This window comes from Haliotis rufescens, unplaced genomic scaffold, assembly GCF_023055435.1.
Source record: "Haliotis rufescens isolate VD_foot unplaced genomic scaffold, xgHalRufe1.0.p SCAF_12, whole genome shotgun sequence".
NCBI classification, from domain to species: Eukaryota; Metazoa; Mollusca; class Gastropoda; order Lepetellida; family Haliotidae; genus Haliotis; species Haliotis rufescens.
Window position 1 is genome coordinate 16,824,187 of NW_025963802.1, and position 27,939 is coordinate 16,852,125.

Consider the following 27,939-nt stretch of genomic DNA (forward strand, 5'->3'; position numbering starts at 1 on the left):
ATGTGTCATGTATCCTGTGATCTGTGTCATATAATGTTTTTTTGCGATAAAAGATTATTTCTTATGTGTGATGTGCCCTGCAGTAATATGTACAAACATCTTCAAAAATAGAAAATTAGATGTTTCTTATTTAATTATAACCCCAATCTAAAAGGGCGGGTTTATAAAGTCATACCAAGGATATCCGTCTGTCCTTTCTTCCAAAGTAATTTTTTTCTGTGAGTGCAGTGCAAAGTTTGATTATTGATATGTACATGTTCTGAAAAAGTATGATTCTTTACATGTTTTAACCTTTGAATATTTCTTTTTTATTTCAACTCTTTCATGATCAGAGTTCAAAGTGAATTCAGCTTGCAGAATGAAGTGCTCGTTACCCGATGTGTTAACTAGATAGGTACTAACATTTCAGGGTGCCAGGGAGGTATTCAGGAATAAAACAGCCGTTATCTAACGTTGGGCCAACGTTATTTTGGTCGGCGGTACTACGTTGGGCCAAGGATGGTACAAAGTTTGATTATGATGTGTATATTTTCTGAAAAAATATGATTCTTTACATGTTTTTAATTTCGAATATTTCTTTTTATTTCAACTCTTTCATGGTCAGAGTTCAAAGTGAATTCATCTTGCAGAATGAAGTGCTTGTTACCTGATGTGTTAACTAGATAGGTACTAACATTTCAGGCTGACTGGGCGGTATTGAGGAATAAAACAGGCGTAATCTAACGTTGGTCTAACGTTGGCTCTCAACGTTGGTCCACTGTTATTTTGATCGGCGATCCTACGTTGGGCCAACGTTGGTGCAATGTTTGATTTTGATTTGTATATTTTCTGAAAAAATATGATTCTTTACATGTTTTACCCTTTGAATATTTCTTTTTATTTCAACTCTTTCATGGTCAGAGTTCAAAGTGAATTCAGCTTGCAGAATGAAGTGCTTGTTACCCGATGTGTTAACTAGATAGGTACTAACATTTCAGGGTGCCAGGGAGGTATTCAGGAATAAAACAGGCGTTATCTAACGTTGGGCCAACGTTATTTTGGTCGGCGGTCCTACGTTGGGCCATGGATGGTACAAAGTTTGATTATGATGTGTATATTTTCTGAAAAAATATGATTCTTTACATGTTTTTAATTTCGAATATTTCTGTTTATTTCAACTCTTTCATGGTCAGAGTTCAAAGTGAATTCATCTTGCAGAATGAAGTGCTTGTTACCTGATGTGTTAACTAGATAGGTACTAACATTTCAGGCTGACTGGGCGGTATTGAGGAATAAAACAGGCGTAATCTAACGTTGATCTAACGTTGGCTCTCAACGTTGGTCCAATGTTATTTTGATCGGCGATCCTACGTTGGGCCAACGTTGGTGCAATGTTTGATTCTGATATGTTTATTTTCTGAAACAATATGATTCTTTACATGTTTTTAATTTCGAATATTTCTTTTTATTTCAACTCTTTCATGGATAGAGTTCAAAGTGAATTCATCTTGCAGAATGAAGTGCTTGTTACCTGATGTGTTAACTAGATTGGTACAAACATTTCTGGCTGCCTTTGCGGTATTGGGGAATAAAACATTCGTAAGCTTACGTTGGGCCAACGTTGGCTATCAACGTTAGGCCAACGTTATTTTGATCGGCGATCCTACGTTGGGCCAACGTTGGTGCAATGTTTGATTTTGATATGTATACTTTCGGAAAAAATTGATTCTTTACATGTTTTAACCTTTGAATATTTCTTTTTTATTTCAACTCTTTCATGGTCAGAGTTCAAAGTGAATTCAGTTTGCAGAATGAAGTGCTTGTTACCTGATGTGTTAACTAGATTGGTTCAAACATTTCAGGGTGCCAGGGAGGTATTGAGGAATAAAACAGGCGTAATCTTACGGTTTGCTATCAACGTTGGCGATCAACGTTGGGCCAACGTTATTTTGATCGGCGATCCTACGTTAGGTCACCGTTGGTACAAAGTTTGATTTTGATATGTATATTTTCTGAAAAAATATGATTCTTTACATGTTTTAACCTTTGAATATTTCTTTTTATTTCAACTCTTTCATGGTCAGAGTTCAAAGTGAATTCAGCTTGCAGAATGAAGTGCTTGTTACCCGATGTGTTAACTAGATAGGTACTAACATTTCAGGGTGCCAGGGAGGTATTGAGGAATAAAACAGGCGTTATCTAACGTTGGACCAACGTTATTTTGGTCGCAGTACTACGTTGGGCCAAGGATGGTACAAAGTTTGATTATGATGTGTATATTTTCTGAAAAAATATGATTCTTTACATGTTTTTAATTTCGAATATTTCTTTTTATTTCAACTCTTTCATGGTCAGAGTTCAAAGTGAATTCATCTTGCAGAATGAAGTGCTTGTTACCTGATGTGTTAACTAGATAGGTACAAACATTTCAGGCTGACTGGGCGGTATTGAGGAATAAAACAGGTGTAATCTAACGTTGGGCCTAACGTTGGCTATCAACATTGGTCCAACGTTATTTTGATCGGCGGTCCTACGTTGGGCAATCATTGGTGCAAAGTTTGATAATGAATTGTATATTTTCGGAAAAAATATGATTCTTTACATTTTTTTCAACTTCGAATATTTCTTTTTATTTCAACTCTTTCATGGTCAGAGTTCAAAGTGAATTCAGCTTGCAGAATGAAGTGCTTGTTACCTGATGTGTTAACTAGATTGGTTCAAACATTTCAGGGTGCCAGGGAGGTATTGAGGAATAAAACAGGCGTAATCTTACGGTTTGCTATCAACGTTGGCGATCAACGTTGGGCCAACGTTATTTTGATCGGCGATCCTACGTTAGGTCACCGTTGGTACAAAGTTTGATTTTGATATGTATATTTTCTGAAAAAAATATGATTCTTTACATGTTTTAACCTTTGAATATTTCTTTTTATTTCAACTCTTTCATGGTCAGAGTTCAAAGTGAATTCAGCTTGCAGAATGAAGTGCTTGTTACCCGATGTGTTAACTAGATAGGTACAAACATTTCAGGGTGCCAGGGAGATATTGAGGAATAAAACAGGCGTTATCTAACGTTGGGCCAACGTTATTTTGGTCGCAGTACTACGTTGGGCCAAGGATGGTACAAAGTTTGATTATGATGTGTATATTTTCTGAAAAAATATGATTCTTTACATGTTTTTAATTTCGAATATTTCTTTTTATTTCAACTCTTTCATGGTCAGAGTTCAAAGTGAATTCATCTTGCAGAATGAAGTGCTTGTTACCTGATGTGTTAACAAGATAGGTACAAACATTTCAGGCTGACTGGGCGGTATTGAGGAATAAAACAGGCGTAATCTAACTTTGGGTCAACGTTGGCTCTCAACGTTGGTCCAATGTTATTTTGATCGGCGATCCTACGTTGGGCCAACGTTGATGGAATGTTTGATTTTGATTTGGATATTTTTTGAAATAATATGATTCTTTACATGTTTTAACCTTTGAATATTTCTTTTGTATTTCAACTCTTTCATGGTCAGAGTTCAAAGTGAATTCAGCTTGCAGAATGAAGTGCTTGTTACCTGATGTGTTAACTAGATAGGTACTAACATTTCAGGGTGCCAGGGAGGTATTGAGGAATAAACCAGGCGTAATCTTACGATTTGCTATCAACGTTGGCGATCAACGTTGGGCCAACGTTATTTTGATCGGCGGTCCTACGTTGGTGCAATGTTTGATTTTGATATGTATATTTTCTGAAAAAATATGATTCTTTACATGTTTTAACCTTTGAATATTTCTTTTTTATTTCAACTCTTTCATGATCAGAGTTCAAAGTGAATTCAGCTTGCAGAATGAAGTGCTCGTTACCCGATGTGTTAACTAGATAGGTACTAACATTTCAGGGTGCCAGGGAGGTATTCAGGAATAAAACAGCCGTTATCTAACGTTGGGCCAACGTTATTTTGGTCGGCGGTACTACGTTGGGCCAAGGATGGTACAAAGTTTGATTATGATGTGTATATTTTCGGAAAAAATATGATTCTTTACATGTTTTTAATTTCGAATATTTCTTTTTATTTCAACTCTTTCATGGTCAGAGTTCAAAGTGAATTCATCTTGCAGAATGAAGTGCTTGTTACCTGATGTGTTAACTAGATAGGTACTAACATTTCAGGCTGACTGGGCGGTATTGAGGAATAAAACAGGCGTAATCTAACGTTGGTCTAACGTTGGCGATCAACGTTGGTCCAATGTTATTTTGATCGGCGATCCTACGTTGGGCAAACGTTGGTGCAATGTTTGATTTTGATTTGTATATTTTCTGAAAAAATATGATTCTTTACATGTTTTACCCTTTGAATATTTCTTTTTATTTCAACTCTTTCATGGTCAGAGTTCAAAGTGAATTCAGCTTGCAGAATGAAGTGCTTGTTACCCGATGTGTTAACTAGATAGGTACTAACATTTCAGGGTGCCAGGGAGGTATTCAGGAATAAAACAGGCGTTATCTAACGTTGGGCCAACGTTATTTTGGTCGGCGGTCCTACGTTGGGCCACGGATGGTACAAAGTTTGATTATGATGTGTATATTTTCGGAAAAAATATGATTCTTTACATGTTTTTAATTTCGAATATTTCTGTTTATTTCAACTCTTTCATGGTCAGAGTTCAAAGTGAATTCAGCTTGCAGAATGAAGTGCTTGTTACCTGATGTGTTAACTAGATAGGTACTAACATTTCAGGCTGACTGGGCGGTATTGAGGAATAAAACAGGCGTAATCTAACGTTGATCTAACGTTGGCTCTCAACGTTGGTCCAATGTTATTTTGATCGGCGATCCTACGTTGGGCCAACGTTGGTGCAATGTTTGATTCTGATATGTTTATTTTCTGAAAAAATATGATTCTTTACATGTTTTTAATTTCGAATATTTCTTTTTATTTCAACTCTTTCATGGATAGAGTTCAAAGTGAATTCATCTTGCAGAATGAAGTGCTTGTTACCTGATGTGTTAACTAGATTGGTACAAACATTTCTGGCTGCCTGTGCGGTATTGGGGAATAAAACATTCGTAATCTTACGTTGGGCCAACGTTGGCTATCAACGTTAGGCCAACGTTATTTTGATCGGCGATCCTACGTTGGGCCAACGTTGGTGCAATGTTTGATTTTGATATGTATATTTTCGGAAAAAATTGATTCTTTACATGTTTTAACCTTTGAATATTTCTTTTTTATTTCAACTCTTTCATGGTCAGAGTTCAAAATGAATTCAGCTTGCAGAATGAAGTGCTTGTTACCTGATGTGTTAACTAGATAGGTACTAACATTTCAGGGTGCCAGGGAGGTATTCAGGAATACAACAGGCGTTATCTAACGTTGGGCCAACGTTATTTTGATCGGCGGTCCTACGTTGGGCCAACGTTGGTACAAAGTTTCATAAGGATGTGTATATTTTTTGAAAAAATATGATTCTTTACATGTTTTTAATTTCGAATATTTCTTTTTATTTCAACTCTTTCATGGTCAGAGTTCAAAGTGAATTCATCTTGCAGAATTAAGTGCTTGTTACCTGATGTGTTAACTAGATTGGTTCAAACATTTCAGGGTGCCAGGGAGGTATTGAGGAATAAAACAGGCGTAATCTTACGGTTTGCTATCAACGTTGGCGATCAACGTTGGGCCAACGTTATTTTGATCGGCGATCCTACGTTAGGTCACCGTTGGTACAAAGTTTGATTTTGATATGTATATTTTCGGAAAAAATATGATTCTTTAAATGTTTTTAATTTCGAATATTTCTTTTTATTTCAACTCTTTCATGGTCAGAGTTCAAAGTGAATTCAGCTTGCAGAATGAAGTGCTTGTTACCCGATGTGTTAACTAGATAGGTACAAACATTTCAGGGTGCCAGGGAGGTATTGAGGAATTAAACAGGCGTTATCTAACGTTGGGCCAACGTTGGGCCAACGTTGGGCCAACGTTGGCTATCAACGTTGGGCCAACGTTATTTTGATCGGCGGTACTACGTTGGGCCAACGTTGGTACAAAGTTTCATTAGGATGTGTATATTTTCGGGATTAAATATGATTCTTTACATGTTTTTAATTTCGAATATTTCTTTTTATTTCAACTCTTTCATGGTCAGAGTTCAAAGTGAATTCATCTTGCAGAATGAAGTGCTTGTTACCTGATGTGTTAACTAGATAGGTACAAACATTTCAGGCTGACTGGGCGGTATTGAGGAATAAAACAGGCGTAATCTAACGTTGGGCCAACGTTGGCTATCAACATTGGTCCAATGTTATTTTGATCGGCGCTCCTACGTTGGGCAAACGTTGGTGCAAAGTTTGATAATGAATTGTATATATTCTGAAAAAATATGATTCTTTACATTTTTTTCAACTTCGAATATTTCTTTTTATTTCAACTCTTTCATGGTCAGAGTTCAAAGTGAATTCAGCTTGCAGAATGAAGTGCTTGTTACCTGATTTGTAACTAGATTGGTTCAAACATTTCAGGGTGCCAGGGAGGTATTGAGGAATAAAACATTCGTAATCTTACGGTTTGCTATCAACGTTGGCGATCAACGTTGGGCCAACGTTATTTTGATCGGCGATCCTACGTTAGGTCACCGTTGGTACAAAGTTTGATTTTGATATGTATTATTTCTGAAAAAATATGATTCTTTACATGTTTTACCCTTTGAATATTTCTTTTTATTTCAACTCTTTCATGGATAGAGTTCAAAGTGAATTCATCTTGCAGAATGAAGTGCTTGTTACCTGATGTGTTAACTAGATAGGTACTAACATTTCAGGCTGACTGGGCGGTATTGAGGAATAAAACAGGCGTAATCTAACGTTGATCTAACGTTGGCTCTCAACGTTGGTCCAATGTTATTTTGATCGGCGATCCTACGTTGGGCCAACGTTGGTGCAATGTTTGATTCTGATGTGTATATTTTCTCAAAAATATGATTCTCTACATGTTTTTAATTTCGAATATTTCTTTTTATTTCAACTCTTTCATGGATAGAGTTCAAAGTGAATTCATCTTGCAGAATGAAGTGCTTGTTACCTGATGTGTTAACTAGATTGGTACAAACATTTCTGGCTGTCTGTGCGGTATTGGGGAATAAAACATTCGTAATCTTACGTTGGGCCAACGTTGGCTATCAACGTTAGGCCAACGTTATTTTGATCGGCGGTCCTACGTTGGGCCAACGTTGGTGCAATGTTTGATTTTGATATGTATATTTTCGGAAAAAATTGAGTCTTTACATGTTTTAACCTTTGAATATTTCTTTTTTATTTCAACTCTTTCATGGTCAGAGTTCAAAGTGAATTTAGCTTGCAGAATGAAGTGCTTGTTACCCGATGTGTTAACTAGACAGGTACTAACATTTCAGGCTGACTGGGCGGTATTGAGGAATAAAACAGGCGCAATCTAACGTTGATCTAACGTTGGCTCTCAACGTTGGTCCAATGTTATTTTGATCGGCGATCCTACGTTGGGCCAACGTTGGTGCAATGTTTGATTCTGATATGTTTATTTTCTGAAACAATATGATTCTTTACATGTTTTTAATTTCGAATATTTCTTTTTATTTCAACTCTTTCATGGATAGAGTTCAAAGTGAATTCATCTTGCAGAATGAAGTGCTTGTTACCTGATGTGTTAACTAGATTGGTACAAACATTTCTGGCTGCCTGTGCGGTATTGGGGAATAAAACATTCGTAATCTTACGTTGGGCCAACGTTGGCTATCAACGTTAGGCCAACGTTATTTTGATCGGCGATCCTACGTTGGGCCAACGTTGGTGCAATGTTTGATTTTGATTTGTATATTTTCGGAAAAAATTGATTCTTTACATGTTTTAACCTTTGAATATTTCTTTTTTATTTCAACTCTTTCATGGTCAGAGTTCAAAATGAATTCAGCTTGCAGAATGAAGTGCTTGTTACCTGATGTGTTAACTAGATAGGTACTAACATTTCAGGGTGCCAGGGAGGTATTCAGGAATAAAACAGGCGTTATCTAACGTTGGGCCAACGTTATTTTGATCGGCGGTCCTACGTTGGGCCAACGTTGGTACAAAGTTTCATTAGGATGTGTATATTTTTTGAAAAAATATGATTCTTTACATGTTTTTAATTTCGAATATTTCTTTTTATTTCAACTCTTTCATGGTCAGAGTTCAAAGTGAACTCATCTTGCAGAATGAAGTGTTTGTTACCTGATGTGTTAACTAGATTGGTTCAAACATTTCAGGGTGCCAGGGAGGTATTGAGGAATAAAACAGGCGTAATCTTACGGTTTGCTATCAACGTTGGCGATCAACGTTGGGCCAACGTTATTTTGATCGGCGATCCTACGTTAGGTCACCGTTGGTACAAAGTTTGATTTTGATATGTATATTTTCGGAAAAAATATGATTCTTTAAATGTTTTTAATTTCGAATATTTCTTTTTATTTCAACTCTTTCATGGTCAGAGTTCAAAGTGAATTCAGCTTGCAGAATGAAGTGCTTGTTACCCGATGTGTTAACTAGATAGGTACAAACATTTCAGGGTGCCAGGGAGGTATTGAGGAATTAAACAGGCGTTATCTAACGTTGGGCCAACGTTGGGCCAACGTTGGGCCAACGTTGGCTATCAACGTTGGGCCAACGTTATTTTGATCGGCGGTCCTACGTTGGGCCAACGTTGGTACAAAGTTTCATTAGGATGTGTATATTTTCGGGAAAAAATATGATTCTTTACATGTTTTTAATTTCGAATATTTCTTTTTATTTCAACTCTTTCATGGTCAGAGTTCAAAGTGAATTCATCTTGCAGAATGAAGTGCTTGTTACCTGATGTGTTAACTAGATAGGTACAAACATTTCAGGCTGACTGGGCGGTATTGAGGAATAAAACAGGCGTAATCTAACGTTGGGCCAACGTTGGCTATCAACATTGGTCCAATGTTATTTTGATCGGCGCTCCTACGTTGGGCAAACGTTGGTGCAAAGTTTGATAATGAATTGTATATTTTCGGAAAAAATATGATTCTTTACATTTTTTTCAACTTCGAATATTTCTTTTTATTTCAACTCTTTCATGGTCAGAGTTCAAAGTGAATTCAGCTTGCAGAATGAAGTGCTTGTTACCTGATGTGTTAACTAGATTGGTTCAAACATTTCAGGGTGCCAGGGAGGTATTGAGGAATAAAACAGGCGTAATCTTACGGTTTGCTATCAACGTTGGCGATCAACGTTGGGCCAACGTTATTTTGATCGGCGATCCTACGTTAGGTCACCGTTGGTACAAAGTTTGATTTTGATATGTATTATTTCTGAAAAAATATGATTCTTTACATGTTTTAACCTTTGAATATTTCTTTTTATTTCAACTCTTTCATGGTCAGAGTTCAAAGTGAATTCAGCTTGCAGAATGAAGTGCTTGTTACCTGATGTGTTAACTAGATAGGTACTAACATTTCAGGCTGACTGGGCGGTATTGAGGAATAAAACAGGCGTAATCTAACGTTGGGCCAATGTTATTTTGATCGGCGATCCTACGTTGGGCCAACGTTGGTGCAATGTTTGATTCTGATATGTATATTTTCTGAAAAAATATGATTCTTTACATGTTTTACCCTTTGAATATTTCTTTTTATTTCAACTCTTTCATGGATAGAGTTCAAAGTGAATTCATCTTGCAGAATGAAGTGCTTGTTACCTGATGTGTTAACTAGATAGGTACTAACATTTCAGGCTGACTGGGCGGTATTGAGGAATAAAACAGGCGTAATCTAACGTTGATCTAACGTTGGCTCTCAACGTTGGTCCAATGTTATTTTGATCGGCGATCCTACGTTGGGCCAACGTTGGTGCAATGTTTGATTCTGATGTGTATATTTTCTCAAAAATATGATTCTCTACATGTTTTTAATTTCGAATATTTCTTTTTATTTCAACTCTTTCATGGATAGAGTTTAAAGTGAATTCATCTTGCAGAATGAAGTGCTTGTTACCTGATGTGTTAACTAGATTGGTACAAACATTTCTGGCTGTCTGTGCGGTATTGGGGAATAAAACATTCGTAATGTTACGTTGGGCCAACGTTGGCTATCAACGTTAGGCCAACGTTATTTTGATCGGCGGTCCTACGTTGGGCCAACGTTGGTGCAATGTTTGATTTTGATATGTATATTTTCGGAAAAAATTGAGTCTTTACATGTTTTAACCTTTGAATATTTCTTTTTTATTTCAACTCTTTCATGGTCAGAGTTCAAAGTGAATTTAGCTTGCAGAATGAAGTGCTTGTTACCCGATGTGTTAACTAGATAGGTACTAACATTTCAGGCTGACTGGGCGGTATTGAGGAATAAAACAGGCGCAATCTAACGTTGATCTAACGTTGGCTCTCAACGTTGGTCCAATGTTATTTTGATCGGCGATCCTACGTTGGGCCAACGTTGGTGCAATGTTTGATTCTGATATGTTTATTTTCTGAAACAATATGATTCTTTACATGTTTTTAATTTCGAATATTTCTTTTTATTTCAACTCTTTCATGGATAGAGTTCAAAGTGAATTCAGCTTGCAGAATGAAGTGCTTGTTACCTGATGTGTTAACTAGATAGGTACTAACATTTCAGGCTGACTGGGCGGTATTGAGGAATAAAACAGGCGTAATCTAACGTTGGTCTAACGTTGGCGATCAACGTTGGTCCAATGTTATTTTGATCGGCGATCCTACGTTGGGCCAACGTTGGTGCAATGTTTGATTTTGATTTGTATATTTTCGGAAAAAATATGATTCTTTAAATGTTTTTAATTTCGAATATTTCTTTTTATTTCAACTCTTTCATGGTCAGAGTTCAAAGTGAATTCAGCTTGCAGAATGAAGTGCTTGTTACCCGATGTGTTAACTAGATAGGTACAAACATTTCAGGGTGCCAGGGAGGTATTGAGGAATAAAACAGGCGTAATCTTACGGTTTGCTATCAACGTTGGCGATCAACGTTGGGCCAACGTTATTTTGATCGGCGATCCTACGTTAGGTCACCGTTGGTACAAAGTTTGATTTTGATATGTATATTTTCGGAAAAAATATGATTCTTTAAATGTTTTTAATTTCGAATATTTCTTTTTATTTCAACTCTTTCATGGTCAGAGTTCAAAGTGAATTCAGCTTGCAGAATGAAGTGCTTGTTACCCGATGTGTTAACTAGATAGGTACAAACATTTCAGGGTGCCAGGGAGGTATTGAGGAATTAAACAGGCGTTATCTAACGTTGGGCCAACGTTGGCTATCAACATTGTCCAATGTTATTTTGATCGGCGCTCCTACGTTGGGCCAACGTTGGTGCAAAGTTTGATAATGAATTGTATATTTTCGGAAAAAATATGATTCTTTACATTTTTTTCAACTTCGAATATTTCTTTTTATTTCAACTCTTTCATGGTCAGAGTTCAAAGTGAATTCAGCTTGCAGAATGAAATGCTTGTTACCTGATGTGTTAACTAGATTGGTTCAAACATTTCAGGGTGCCAGGGAGGTATTGAGGAATAAAACATTCGTAATCTTACGGTTTGCTATCAACGTTGGCGATCAACGTTGGGCCAACGTTATTTTGATCGGCGATCCTACGTTAGGTCACCGTTGGTACAAAGTTTGATTTTGATATGTATTATTTCTGAAAAAATATGATTCTTTACATGTTTTTAATTTCGAATATTTCTTTTTATTTCAACTCTTTCATGGATAGAGTTCAAAGTGAATTCATCTTGCAGAATGAAGTGCTTGTTACCTGATGTGTTAACTAGATTGGTACAAACATTTCTGGCTGTCTGTGCGGTATTGGGGAATAAAACATTCGTAATCTTACGTTGGGCCAACGTTGGCTATCAACGTTAGGCCAACGTTATTTTGATCGGCGGTCCTACGTTGGGCCAACGTTGGTGCAATGTTTGATTTTGATATGTATATTTTCGGAAAAAATTGAGTCTTTACATGTTTTAACCTTTGAATATTTCTTTTTTATTTCAACTCTTTCATGGTCAGAGTTCAAAGTGAATTTAGCTTGCAGAATTAAGTGCTTGTTACCCAATGTGTTAACTAGATAGGTACTAACATTTCAGGCTGACTGGGCGGTATTGAGGAATAAAACAGGCGCAATCTAACGTTGATCTAACGTTGGCTCTCAACGTTGGTCCAATGTTATTTTGATCGGCGATCCTACGTTGGGCCAACGTTGGTGCAATTTTGATTCTGATATGTTTATTTTCTGAAAAAATATGATTCTTTACATGTTTTTAATTTCGAATATTTCTTTTTATTTCAACTCTTTCATGGATAGAGTTTAAAGTGAATTCATCTTGCAGAATGAAGTGCTTGTTACCTGATGTGTTAACTAGATTGGTACAAACATTTCTGGCTGCCTGTGCGGTATTGGGGAATAAAACATTCGTAATCTTACGTTGGGCCAACATTGGCTGTCAACGTTAGGCCAACGTTATTTTGATCGGCGGTCCTACGTTGGGCCAACGTTGGTGCAATGTTTGATTTTGATATGTATATTTTCGGAAAATATTGATTCTTTACATGTTTTAACCTTTGAATATTTCTTTTTTATTTCAACTCTTTCATGGTCAGAGTTCAAAGTGAATTCAGCTTGCAGAATGAAGTGCTTGTTACCTGATGTGTTAACTAGATAGGTACTAACATTTCAGGGTGCCAGGGAGGTATTGAGGAATAAAACAGGCGTTATCTAACGTTGGGCCAACGTTATTTTGATCGGCGGTCCTACGTTGGGCCAACGTTGGTACAAAGTTTCATTAGGATGTGTATATTTTCGGAAAAAATATGATTCTTTACATGTTTTTAATTTCGAATATTTCTTTTTATTTCAACTCTTTCATGGTCAGAGTTCAAAGTGAATTCATCTTGCAGAATGAAGTGCTTGTTACCTGATGTGTTAACTAGATTGGTTCAAACATTTCAGGGTGCCAGGGAGGTATTGAGGAATAAAACAGGCGTAATCTTACGGTTTGCTATCAACGTTGGCGATCAACGTTGGGCCAACGTTATTTTGATCGGCGATCCTACGTTAGGTCATCGTTGGTACAAAGTTTGATTTTGATATGTATATTTTCTGAAAAAATATGATTCTTTACATGTTTTTAATTTCGAATATTTCTTTTTGTTTCAACTCTTTCATGGTCAGAGTTCAAAGTGAATTCAGCTTGCAGAATGAAGTGCTTGTTACCCGATGTGTTAACTAGATAGGTACAAACATTTCAGGCTGACTGGGCGGTATTGAGGAATAAAACAGGTGTAATCTAACGTTGGGCCAACGTTGGCTATCAACATTGGTCCAACGTTATTTTGATCGGCGGTCCTACCTTGGGCAAACGTTGGTGCAAAGTTTGATAATGAATTGTATATTTTCGGAAAAAATATGATTCTTTACATTTTTTTCAACTTCGAATATTTCTTTTTATTTCAACTCTTTCATGGTCAGAGTTCAAAGTGAATTCAGCTTGCAGAATGAAGTGCTTGTTACCTGATGTGTTAACTAGATTGGTTCAAACATTTCAGGGTGCCAGGGAGGTATTGAGGAATAAAACAGGCGTTATTTAACGTTGGGCCAACGTTGGGCCAACGTTATTTTGGTCGGCGGTCCTACGTTGGGCCAACGTTGGTACAAAGTTTGATTATGATGTGTATATTTTCGGAAAAAATATTTCAGGCTGACTGTGCGATATTGAGGAATAAAACAGGCGTAATCTAACGTTGGACCAACGTTGGCAATCAACGTTAGGCCAACGTTATTTTGATCGGCGGTCCTACATGTTTTTAATTTCGAATATTTCTTTCATTCAACACTTTCATGGTCAGAGTTCAAAGTGAATTTAGCTTGCAGAAAGTAGGGCTTGATACCTCATATTTTAACCAGATTGGTACAAACATTTTTGGCTGCCATGGAGGAATAAAACAGCTGTAATCTAACGTTGGACCCAGTGATCTGTGTCATGGAATGTTGTTTGTGATATATGATAGGAGGAATTGTATATGTGTGATATGCCATATGTGTCATGTATCCTATGACATATGTCATGTAATGTTGTTTTTTTGTGACATGTTATGTGTGTAACTGTATATATGTGATGTGTTATATATGTCATGCATCATGTGATCTGTCATGCAATGTTGTTTGTGAGTCATTGTATATGGGTGATGTGGCATGTGTCATATCTGTCATGCATCCTGTGATATGTATCATGTATTTTTTGTGTTATGTGAGTAATTGTATATGTGTGATGTGCCATGTGCCATGTGCCATGTGCCATATGTGTCATGTATCCTGTGATCTGTAGCATGCAATGTTTTTTGTTGTAATATGTGATGTGAATCAATTGATATTTGTGACGTGCCATATATGTCATGTATGCGTGACATATGCGTCATATCATATGTGCTATTTCATTTCATATATCATTTGTCATTTTATATGTGAGGTGAGATATGTGTAATGCGATGTTATATGCAATGTGTCCTGTGTCTTGCGATATATATCAGGAGATATGTTCCATGTGACGTTTGTCGTGAGTTCATTTATATGTGTCCTGTGTCCTGTGTCGTGCGTCATGTATTAAGTAATGTGCCATATATATCATGTATCCTGTGGTGTGTTATGTAATGGGTTATGTGATATGTGATTAATTTTATATGCGTGATGTGTCTTGTTTCATGTGATATGCGATATGTTTATGATATGTATCATTTAACCTGTGATATGTGTCATGTAATCTGTGGTATGAGCCACGAAAAGTATTTTTTCGTAATATGTGGCGTCCGGTATTTTTCATGTGGCATATGATGTGTGTAGTGTCATTCCTGTTTTGTCATGTGTCATGTCATAGGTGATATATACGTCTCATGTGTCGTGTGTCGTATCATGTGAAATGTGATTTGTGTGATGTATCATGTGTTGTGTCACGCGAAATATACCATGGTATACATTGAATGTTATGTAATATGTTATAGTGATTGAGTGAGTATAGTTTAACGCAGCTTTTAGCATTTTTCCAGCAATATCACGGCGGGGGACACCAGAAATGGGCTTCACACATTGTGTCCATGTGGGTAATCGAACCAGGGTCTGAAGCGTGTCGAGCGAACGCTTTAACCACAAGGCTACTCCATCGCCCCTTATGTTATATGTGTCATGTGATATTTGATATTTGATATTAGTCATTCCTCGTGGATACATGTGATATGCGTTATGTGTCATGTCATGTGTGTCATGCGATAGATGACGGGTAGTATGTATGAAATGTAATATGTGATGCGTGATGTGTGATGTGTGATGTGTGACGTGTAATTTGACATTTGATATTAAATATTTTTCATACCCAATTTCATCATGGATAATGTGATATTTTGTCATGTATCACGTCATGTGTGATAGATGACGGGTAATTGGCGATATAGATGTGCCAGGTGTTAAGTGATATATGGCATATGACATTTGATATGTGTCATGCGCCATGTGATATGCGTTATATTTGACATGTTTTATGTGGTATATGTCATGGGACATGTGATATGTCATAAATGTTATATGTGTCATGTGATATGTGTAGTGCGTCAAGTGTCATGTGATATGGGAAATGTGTCATGCACCCTGTGATCTATGTGTGATCTAAAATCTAATATGTGTGAAGTGATATATGATATGCGTTGCGTGATGTATCTTATGATATGTGTCATCTAATATGTACGATGTGATATATGATATGTGTTGTGTTGTGTTGTGTGATGTGTCATTTGATGGTATGTGGCAAGTGGTATATGATGTGTGATGTGTTATTTTGCCATATATCATGCGATATTAGATATTTGGAATTCATCAAGTGCAATGTGATATGTGTCATGTGTCATGCTATCTGTATAATGTCATAAACGACAGGTAATAGGTGATATATATGTGTCGTGTGTTATGTGTTATGTGGTATGTGACATGTGTCATGTGATATGCGGCATGATACGTTTAATGCGTCAAGTTAAATGTGGTATATGTCGTGCATGATGTGATATGTCATACATGTGATATGTGTTATGAGATATGTTTTGTACATCATGTGATATGTCATACATGTGATATGTGTTATGAGATATGTTTAGTGCATCATGTGATATGTCATATATGTGATATGTGTTATGAGGTATGTGCCGTGTGTCATGTGATACGTCATACATGTGGTATGTGTTATGAGGTATGTGTCGTGCATCATGTGATATGTCATACATGTGATATGTGTTATGAGAAATGTGTCGTGCATCATATGATATGTCATATGTGTGAAATGTGTTATGAGGTATGTGTCGTGCATCATGTGATATGTCATACATGTGATATGTGTTATGAGAAATGTGTCGTGCATCATGTGATATGTCATATGTGTGATATGTGTTATGAGGTATGTGTCGTGCATCATGTGATATGTCATACATGTGGCATGTATTATGAGATATGTGTCGTGTATCATGTGATATGTCATAAATGTGATATTTGTTTTGAGGTATGTGTCGTGCATCATGTGATATGTGTCGAGTGTAGTGTGTCAGTTGATATGTTATATGTAATGTGTGATGTGTGATGTGATATGTGTGATGTGTCATGTGATATGTGTGATATGCGGCATGTGGCAAGAGAGTAGAGTAAAGTAACATGTTTTTTTAAAGTATCATCTTAACATCTAATAAAAAAGTATACAAGATGAAATGCATTTAACCATTTAGCCGTTCCATACGGAACTACGAAATAGTATTTTGTATAAAATATAATCAAAGTAAAATTACGCTTAAGTAAAAATACATAAACAAAACTACTCAATAGGCTTATAATTACTCAGTATTCGAATGATAGAGTAACCCTGAAACATCGCTACAAACATTAAAGTTGCTATCCATAACCGTTTTATGTCCCCCATATTCCTACAACTTCTAAATGGCTAACAAAGAGTACTTTACAATTAAATGAGAATTAGACCGGTGTATATAAAGTAGTTTATTGATGTTTAAAAGATGAATACTGGCTTGACAGTTAACTCATCTCAGTCCAATGTTATGTAACAAACGGACACCGAGTTATGTTCGGGGTAGTGAGTGAAATGTGTCGACCATATCCGACACTACTCGCGAAAACACCAGAGATTATGCCATAGAGTTACATGTCCTTGCGAGTATATAAGTGATTGGCGCGAATGCTCTCATTGTCTGGCATGATCGGGAAGATCACTACAGATGAGGGAGACCACACCAATTTCCTGTTCGCAGGTCGAACAATTCCCCAATCCCTAGTGATTTTCGGCAAAAATGATGAAAATTATGTGGCAACTTTAGAATTCATGGGTAAACTGTTATAAAGGTGGGTTGAACGGGTGGATTTAATTAGGAAATAAGGTAAGCTATGTGATGTACATGTAGCTACATTGACCGATTGTGTTAGGAGGTTTGGAAGAGTGGTTTGTTTGTCCTCGTAGACTGTGTTAAGGATGCTGTAGTGATTATTTATTAAAGTGGGTTAGTTAGGGGTTTGTTCGTCTGCTTTAGGCTGCTTCTGAGTTTTATTCTTAGGGTATAAGTAAGTAGGATGTTTGGCTTAATAATGTAAATTTTAGTTAGGAATAGGATTGACTGATTTGTAATTGTTGTTGAGTTCGTATTTATATTTTGTTACAGTTGTTGTTTTTTGTTGTTGTTTTTCTGTAATAAACTGTTGAAACTTGATTATATTTTGTCGTGAGTCACCTCCCTACATCCAACGAACTGAGGTCGTAAAGGACAGACGGAGGGACCGTAGAGACATTTTTTAGTATTTTCGGCATCAATATCTCCTTGATAAAAGAATCACAACGCAAAGTCATGAAAATATTAGGTGTCTACATGTGCCCAAAGCCTGTCCTGTTACACTGGTAAAGTGACACACCAAGCTATCACTAACAGGTGAGGTGACCTTTCTAACACAAGTATCCCACCCCTATCCTCATTGTTTTTACCAATCACCACATCTGACTGATCATAAATATCCAACGGTAGGTGTTGACAAGTGCGCAGGTTTTATCACACAGTTGATTTACAACATGTATTTTTTGTGAAATCACAGTGTCTATTATATTATATTTAATAAAAGCATAACTTACGCTTGGTGATATTTGTATTTACACGGTTGTTTCTTCAAAACAAAGAAATGATTTTGGAGTGAAGGAACACGCGCTGGTTCATGGGACAAATGTTTTCATGACGCTAAACATTGAATCATATTAGACATCTTTTGAGATATATGTCTTGACTGTAAAAATATCAGTCTTGTGCAAAGGAAAATTGGTCACCACGTGGTTTTTCGACAGCATATTGCTGCGCTTTTCATACCTTAGGATGTCTCAGTGGAAACAACACGATCAACTGTGTAAAACCGACCACAATGCTTAGAGTTTCTGAACAACAGATTTTTAAAGAATGAAAATTGGACGTGGTAAAGATAAGGGTAGAAAAATCTTTACCTCGTTGTTTGTCCATTGAACTGTCTCCATGTGGGTTGGGCGGGGGTCGGGCTTGCAATTGCTGAGTGCTTGGTTTTTTTCCAGTATGTTTGGAAGGGGTTGTGTTTGTAAATAAGTCATATAAGGCAATGTACACCAGACGAACATTTCTCAATCACCGACTTCCTGGAATGCTCTCTGTGAACACGTTTTGGTGGACGTCCATTTGGGGGAATCACGTCGACTATTCTTGTCTACTCTTCCTCTATTCGTTCCGTTTTCTTTATCATCAGTGTATGTTTCAAACAGTTCATTTTCAAAATAAATTCCATCACGTTGTCCAAGCCGTCTGTGTATTGCTTTGAAAATGTCAATGCGTGTATCCTCCACACTTTGGATATCGTAGGCCATCTTCCTTGCTGTGAGAGCTGTTCAGTGCTTCAATGACCCTGCTCGGGCTGCCCATTGTTTGTTGATTGCCTGGACGCTGGGTCAGTCAGCAGGACAATACTTGTGTAAATTCGCCTTCACATTTGTTTACATTTAGGACTCTTGATTTTAAGCAAAACGCTCCATAATGTTCACGATTCACTCACATATACCCATTCCGGGTTGCTTCAAGGTCAGATTACATTATTTTTGCACAACATCATCTCATAATTAACGCGATTGTGACGGAGCATTCTTTTCAGCGATATGCTATTCAGGCGCATGCGCAACCTGCTATGATCAACACTAACACCCAATTTGCAATGTGAATACGTACCAATATACATGTTGCACTCAATGTGTTAAATCTGATTCATTTAGGCAATTTCTAAAATGTCTAAATATTTTATTCATTTTACAAATTAAGTGAGAATTTGTTCATTGTCCATTGACACGCTGACTGATTTTACACATTGTCTGAAACATAATGTTCTGTGTTGACAACCGGGCTGTGCACATGTAGCACTTTATATAGCTACGATGTATACTGGCATCCTGGATATGCATGTGCCACCGTATAAAGCTCCGTTGTATACTGATATCCTGGATGTACATTTAACACTTTATATAGCTACGTTGTATACTGACATCCTTTGTGGACATGTGTCACTATATACAGCTTCGTTGTATACTGACATCATGTGTGTACATGTGTCACTATGTACAGCTTTATTGTATACTGATCGCGATATGGCTGCAATATTACCGATGCGATGTAAAATTATAACTCACTCACTCACTCATTGTATACTGTCATCCTGTGTGTACATGTGTCACTATATGTCGATACACTGTATACTGACATCCTGGGTGTACATGTGTCACTATATACAGCTTCGTTGTATACTGACATCATGTGTGTACATGTGTCACTATGTACAGCTTTATTGTATACTGGTCGCGATATGGCTGCAATATTACCGATGCGATGTAAAATTATAACTCACTCACTCACTCATTGTATACTGTCATCCTGTGTGTACATGTGTCACTAAATGTCGATACACTGTATACTGACATCCTGGGTGTACATGTGTCACTATATATAGCTTCGTTGTATACTGACATCATGTGTGTACATGTGTCACTATGTACAGCTTTATTGTATACTGATCGCGATATGGCTGCAATATTACCGATGCGATGTAAAATTATAACTCACTCACTCACTCATTGTATACTGTCATCCTGTGTGTACATGTGTCACTATATGTCGATACACTGTATACTGACATCCTGGGTGTACATGTGTCACTATATATAGCTACGTTGTATACTGACATCCTGTGTGTACATGTGTCACTATATGTCGATACATTGTATACTGACATCCTGTGTGTACATGTGTCACTATATATAGCTACGTTGTATACTGACATGCTGTGTGTACATGTGTCACTTTATGTCGATACATTGTATACTGACATCCTGTGTGTACATGTGTCACTATATATAGCTACGTTGTATACTGACATGCTGTGTGTACATGTGTCACTATATATAGCTACGTTGTATACTGACATGCTGTGTGTACATGTGTCACTATATATAGCTACATTGTATACTGACATCCTGTGTGTACATGTGTCACTATATATAGCTACGTTTTATACTGACATGCTGTGTGTACATGTGTCACTATATATACAGCTAAGTTGTATACTGACATGCTGTGTGTACATGTGTCACTATATGTCGATACATTGTATACTGTCATCCTGTGTGTACATATGTCACTATATATAGCTACGTTGTATACTGTCATCCTGTGTGTAAATGTGTCACTATATATAGCTACGTTGTATACTGTCATCCTGTGTGTACATATGTCACTATATATAGCTACGTTGTATACTGTCATCCTGTGTGTACATGTGTCACTATATATAGCTACGTTGTATACTGTCATCCTGTGTGTATATGTGTCACTATATATAGCTACGTTGTATACTGTCATCCTGTGTGTACATGTGTCAATATATATAGCTACGTTGTATACTGTCATCCTGTGTGTACATGAGTCACTATATATAGCTACGTTGTATACTGTCATCCTGTGTGTACATGTGTCACTATATATAGCTACGTTGTATACTGTCATCCTGTGTGTAGATGTGTCAATATATATAGCTACGTTGTATACTGTCATCCTGTGTGTACATATGTCACTATATATAGCTACGTTGTATACTGACATCCTGGGTGTACGTGTGTCACTATATATAGCTACGTTGTATACTGACATCATGTCTGTGCATGGGTCGCTATATATAGCTACGTTGCATACAGACATCCTGGGTGTACATGTGTCACAATATATACCTATTTCATACACTGACAACCAGTGTGTACATGTGTCACTATATATACTTATTTCATATACCGACAGGTCGGTCGGGTAGGCTAGTGGTTAAAGCGTTTGTTCGTCACGCCGAAGGCACGGGTTCGATTCCCGACATGCATGGGTACAATATGTGAAGCTCATTTCTGGTGTCCCCCACCGTGATATTGCTGGTATATTAAAGCGGCGTATAACCATACTCTCTCACCCATATACTGACATCCTGTGTAGATGATTCATTATATATAGCTACGTTGTATACTGACATTCTGTGTGGACATGTGTCACTATATATACATGTACCTATTTCCAGGCTGGGCCTTGACGTAAATTCTGCCGTATACGGAACACGGATTTCACTCATAATTCTTTGTCTTAAATCTCTTTATATTCACCATATAATATATATATAAACAATTCTACTTGTTTTATGCTTTGACTCGAATAATATGAAATATGCACTATGTGTAAATATGAGGATGGAACATCGTGATCTGAGATTGCACATCAACCAACAAGGGAGGACGGACGGCGTTGTCTGAACTATGGTGACAATGTTTCCAAAATACAATCGTGGTGGAGTAAAAGGACCGAAGTTGCAAGGAAAGAAACAGGCAGAAACAAACAGGTGAATTTGATGGAAAGTATTTGATTAAGCCATGCAGTTATAATGTATGGTTATTTAATCGTTGGCTGGATGTGAGGTCTATTAAAAAAAATTTCAAACATGCAGACAACCAGACATATCTTTTTATTCAGTATAAAGGCCTCATGGCCAATCAATGTGGTCCAGGTGCCTGATGAGTTCATCAAACTCACTTGGAAGATCTTAAAAAGGGACATAAATCTTCCTTGGCAATGTTAAATGAAGCATTCATAAAATATATGGCTTTAAATGTTAGATATTGACAAAATCGTATTTTAATTTATAATAACGAACACCATTTCGTGATTTTTTTTAAGTACCCTTTTTGTGACATTAAGTAGGTTTGATATGTAAATAATACATAATATTCATCCTCAATTTCACCATGACTACTGTACCTACACAATCAGCTCCCTGTTTAAAAGCGCCTCTTCGAAAGAGATTTTGAGATTGTACAAAAACATTCCAAACTTACAGAGCATTCTGATAATACAGATGTGATATGTTTATTTCTTGAAAAAAAGAGAGGTTTAATCAGCATAGCACGATAGGAATTTAGATTCTACTATTATATCACGCTAACACTATGCAAATTTACCAATACAATGAAATCCGAATTGAATCAATAATAATGTAATATTGTGTACCCCACAGATGAATGGAGAACTATGTTTCCAACAAATAATGTGGTGGCTGATCTAGAAGCTAAATTGACGGCAAAAGAAACGCCACCAAAAAGATTTCTTGTCTAAAACAAAACAGACGCAAAAGTAAGTAAAGGTGGATGTTGTACTATATTAAAACAAATATTAAAAGACGGTATTTGATAATGACAAGATGAAAAAAACCCATGCACTTAAAGTTCTGCAGACACGTTTATCACGCTGGGTTCACTATCAAGAATTCGATAACACCAGCAGAATCGACGTCGATCTCTTTTAAAGTCCCGTGCTACACACATGGCTCAGCATCGGATGTGACCCCCTCCAGCAACGATGCAGGCTCTAACACGACGTCGAACTGAGTACACGAGTCTCCTGACATCACGATTATGGACCCTTCGCCATTCTCCCTCAGGGCAATTGCCAAGGCATCCCTCGTCAATGGCGACTGTTGACGTTTCCGAATCCTGCGTCCATGTTGGTCCCAGAGGTTCTCTATGGGAGACGGGTCCGGTGATCTCACTGGCCACTGTTATACGGTCAGAAAGTCGCTAGTGACTCGAGTTGTGTGAGGGGTTGCGTGGAAAAGGCAGTACCACATGCCGCAAAACCTCATCAAAGTAATATTTCCGTCGATGATGACCTGATCTCTGTTCTGGTCCCCGCAGATGCCACCCCAGACCACGACACTACCACCTCCATAAGGCTCCACTTTTTCGAAGCAATAATGTGTCGCCCGTTCACCACTTCGTCGGTAGATTCGAACCCGCCCATCAGACTTGAAGAGCTGGCACCTGCTCTCGTCGCCAATTTCTCTGCTGCCACTGCTGTACAGTCCTGACCCATCTCAGTCTGTGACGTCGGTGTAGAAACGTTAACGGAATGTCCTTGAAAGGTACAAGGGCACGCAGACCATACAGGCGGAGTTGTCTAGCAACGGTCCTTCTGCTGACTGGATGTCCAAGGCTGTTTGCGGGTGACGACGTCACAGGCAGGAATCTGGACCTTAGATGAATACCGGTCTTGTATTATGCATGTATAATAAATGACCACTTCAGTATAAGTATTTTAAATAGTCCAGTTTCATTTTACGAATAACAACATTCCTGAATGCAATTACATGCTACATGCATGTACTGGTCCTCTGTATGAAACTCACTGATAGCTGAGACATGGCTTAGATTCACGCCATAACAATCTCTGCTAAACGCAGTGTCCATTGTAGGAATCCAACTATCACCATAGGCATGTGTGTATGAATCACTATGATATAGGATGACACCGGGTCTTTGCAAAAAGGTGATCGTATTCTGACCCACAGGTGGCTACCGTCAAGAAGCAAGTTAATTGTTCACCTCAAAAATAAAATCCCACGGGAACGGATGTTGTGAGCTCGTCTTGCTAGAGTTGAGACAATTCCTTTCTTGACTTGAGGTGGATGGTTGGAGGGATAGTGTATGTATTGACCTGAGTGGTTAAGTTTCCGATAAACAGTGGTCGGGAGTTTGTCGTTTTTATCTTTCTGTACGAGTACATCAAGGAAAGGGAGCTGTCGATTGGTTACTTCCTCCATGGTGAACTTCATTCGTGGGGTTTGGGAATTCATTACATACACTATGCCTCCAACCATCACAAATTACATACATGGCCGAATACATCACAAGATTTCAATGGAAGGGATGTCACAGACTGACCATCGGTCAATACAGAGAGTGAGACGTCCGTCCGCGACCCGTCTCAGCTCTCCAAATCAAAACTGTCTTCCAAATGTAAAAAAAAATAAAAAAATACAAATCAAAAATTAAAAATTAAAAATAATAATAATTAATGGCACCAGTTTTCGAACTCAGTCTTGACAAGTATCTCTCAGATAAGCATGGCAAACCATCATTTAGGTAACGTCAGTAGTTTCTGAGAAAATCTGTCCTCATTGCAGATTATGCGCTAAATACAATAACATAGATCAAGGGTCCTAACTCTGTAAATAAATACTTTACGGTACCCATGTTCAAACTCAGCCTTGACAAGTATCTCGTAGATGAGCATGCAAATTTGCATTTATGGAACTTCTGTAATCTTTATGAAAACTAGTCCCCGTTGCAGACACTATGCACAAAGTTCAGAAGCACGGAGCAAGGGCCATAACTCTGTACAGAAATAACGAATAACTCCCACTGCACATCGTGACAGGGGATAATAAAATGGTTCCAATTTCACTATATAATAACCATGTGTCATTCTGTTGTCCCGGTGTTTACTCTGGAGACGAGCGGCAGATCTGTTGAATATAACGTATATCATACATGCTTATGTAAGCTGTTCCAATTCGAAAATAAGGCATTTATCCAAAAACACAGTATCAAAATGGTAACAATATGAACTTGAGACTTCCAGTTTTCAAGTGGACATCGATACTGATTGACACCGAAGGACAGAAGTGCAATAAGTAGCTCACGTTGTACCTTATGTGCTGATGATTAAGCAGCTTCATGTAGTTGGGGTTGCCCTAAGGTTTTGCCAGATCTTGAAATGTTTCTTCGCCCAGCAATATTCCAGCTATATGATGGCGATCTATCAATAATCGTGTCTGGACCAGAACATACATACATTACACCCCGTGCATGCTCCAAGCGCGCATATTATCCCGTTCTATGGATCAGTGTGTACTCGATTTCTGGCTCAACTTCAAACAGAGCTAGATTGTCACAAGACATGTTGTGTCTAATGCGTTTTGGATCAAATGTCAGAATCTTTGCGACCAAAGTTGATACTTTCTTCATTGTCAAAGTTTCTTTGACAACCCATAGAGCGTGTATATATGGGATCATCTTGATCGACAGTTGAGACAAAGCGTACATGCCCAAGCAAACAGACAGCAGCTTGAAGATGTTTTATTGGATGAGTGGCATTGAATTCCTGCTGACGTATTTCGGCGACCGACGACATCCATGAGGAGACGTATTTTGGCGTGCATTGCTGGGGAGGTCACACGCGCCTCTAAGGACATGTCACGAGCACGGGTATGGTGCTGACAAACCTAGAAACATAATCGGGGAGAACCGGGATTCGAACCTACGATTATAGGTTTCTGGCGTGCCCACGGGACGCACAGCGAATCGCGGCGCCTTAGGACGACTGGGCCACTCATGCCCCCACATGTTAGTGAATAAGCCGTTTCGAGAAAACAGGCTGCTTATCTTTTTTAATGAATTTGTCCTCTTCTTACTGCCGCTTCTGTTTTAGCAAAAGCTTCTTCATGTAAAGCATCCTACCATTAACACTTTGTATACCATATGTGTATCGGCTAGTTTTTGGCATATAAGGGCTCAAGGTAAAAATCACTAAAATACTTTTAAGGGACCTTTTTGTAACTCTTATATTTAAGTCCTAAATTTAGAAATATGTTGAGTTTATTTATCTTAGAGATAAATATCACTGATATAAAAAGTCGGCCACAATCACCAACATTAAGTTGGCTTTGCGATTGGCCTACGCAAAATAAATTCAATCCGATAGTTCTTTTAAAAAATATTGGGTTTTTGTTCAAACTTGGCATATGGTGGCCTTTCGGTCAAGATCTTGTATTGCGTAGGTTGAGCATTACCAAGGGCAATGCAGGGTCATTCATTCCTTTTTCACTTATGTGCATTTATTCAACATATTTCATCATTCTGGCAACCCGTGAAGATCCGGGGTAGAATAGGTCTTCAGCAACCCAAGCGTGTCATAAAAGGAGATAGTGCTTGTCGTAAGACGTAGCTATCGGGTTCGGGTGGTCAGGCGCGCTGACTTGGTTGATACATGTCAACGTATCCCAATTGCGTGGATTGATGCTCATGATGTCCATCACTGGATTGTCTGGTACAGGCCTCCGCCATATACTTGGAATATTGCTGAGTGTGGTAATTTAATATCATGAATATGGAATTTTGGAGCTCGATAGTCACATGTTGTCGTTGTACAAAGGCACTTAAAACTGTTCAAGTTACAAAAAGCCACAAGGTTGCACTGAAGTTATTATCACTTGTGACCGCCCCGGGTTATGCAGATTTCGGTCGATTGCAGGATTTGCAAAGCATGTGCACCGCCAACTCGTTGTCAACAGATGTTTTCCAAATCTTCTCATACTGAGAGGTGGAATCTGATTGGCCCATATGAGAGGCATAGAAGGGACATAACTCGTAATAACCACCGGTGGCGCTACGATTGAGCCCAGGGATTCCAGCCTAGTTCGGCAAGGGTGGAAACTGGACTTATAAAGTCAGTTAACTCTCTTGCCTCGGAAAGATGCATCTCCTCGGTACTGGCTGGATAAGTGTACGAATTCTGCCCAGCAGAATTCTGCGCCATTCTGCTTGTAACGAGTTGGCTAGTTGTGGGAGCGCCGGCAGCGTGTTCTGACGTTGACGTAGATGTCGATCAACTACATCCCAGAGGTGTTCGATTGGGTTGAGATCTGGAGATCTCGAAGGCCAGGGCAAGCGTTGAGGTTGGCATTATGAACGTTGTCTACCGTGACACGCGTTGTGTGCGGTGGAGCGTTGTCCTGTCCTTAATGCATTGCACATAAATTAATGAAAGATTATATTAGTCATCATTTGAAAATACATTCTATGGCCTGCAGGTTCAACAGACCATTCGCAATCGAACATTTTTGGGATTTTTGGATCAACGTGTCCATTAAAGAACGCCGCCACCTCAAACGTGACATTGCAGAAAGAATGGAGAAACATCACCGAAAAAGTTACGCAGAGACTCATTTAATCAATTCAACGGCATTGATGCAAATGGGGTCAACACATGCCATTAAAACGTTTTGACCCGCTGTGCACTTGTATGAATAGTTGTGTTCATGTTCTGTTTCACGACGACATGACCTGTTTCATTTGTGCCACTGTATTCAATGCATTTGACGGTTTCGATTTTGTGTTCTGGTCAAATATGAATCCTTTTGAGCCATATGTGAAAACGTGGTTGGGACCGCCGTTGTTTGTGTATGGTCAAAACTGTGCGACAGTGCTTGAAACTTTCATTTCTCTCCGGTTTAGAGAGCTCCGATGTGAGGATCTTAAAATATCTGCTGGTTGTTTACAGTTTTTGTTGGGCGACATTATTAAAGAGTCTTCAAGGCAGTATTTTCTAGAAGGCTGGCTGATCCTACTGATATAAGTGCGAGGTCGATTTGAGGCCGTCCTTCTACGATCTGAGTTGCCACTTATCTGATTGCCCAGCGCAGATGGGATACCGATGCAACACTAATTCCTGGATTCAAGAAGAGTGTACGTGCCTCATCCAA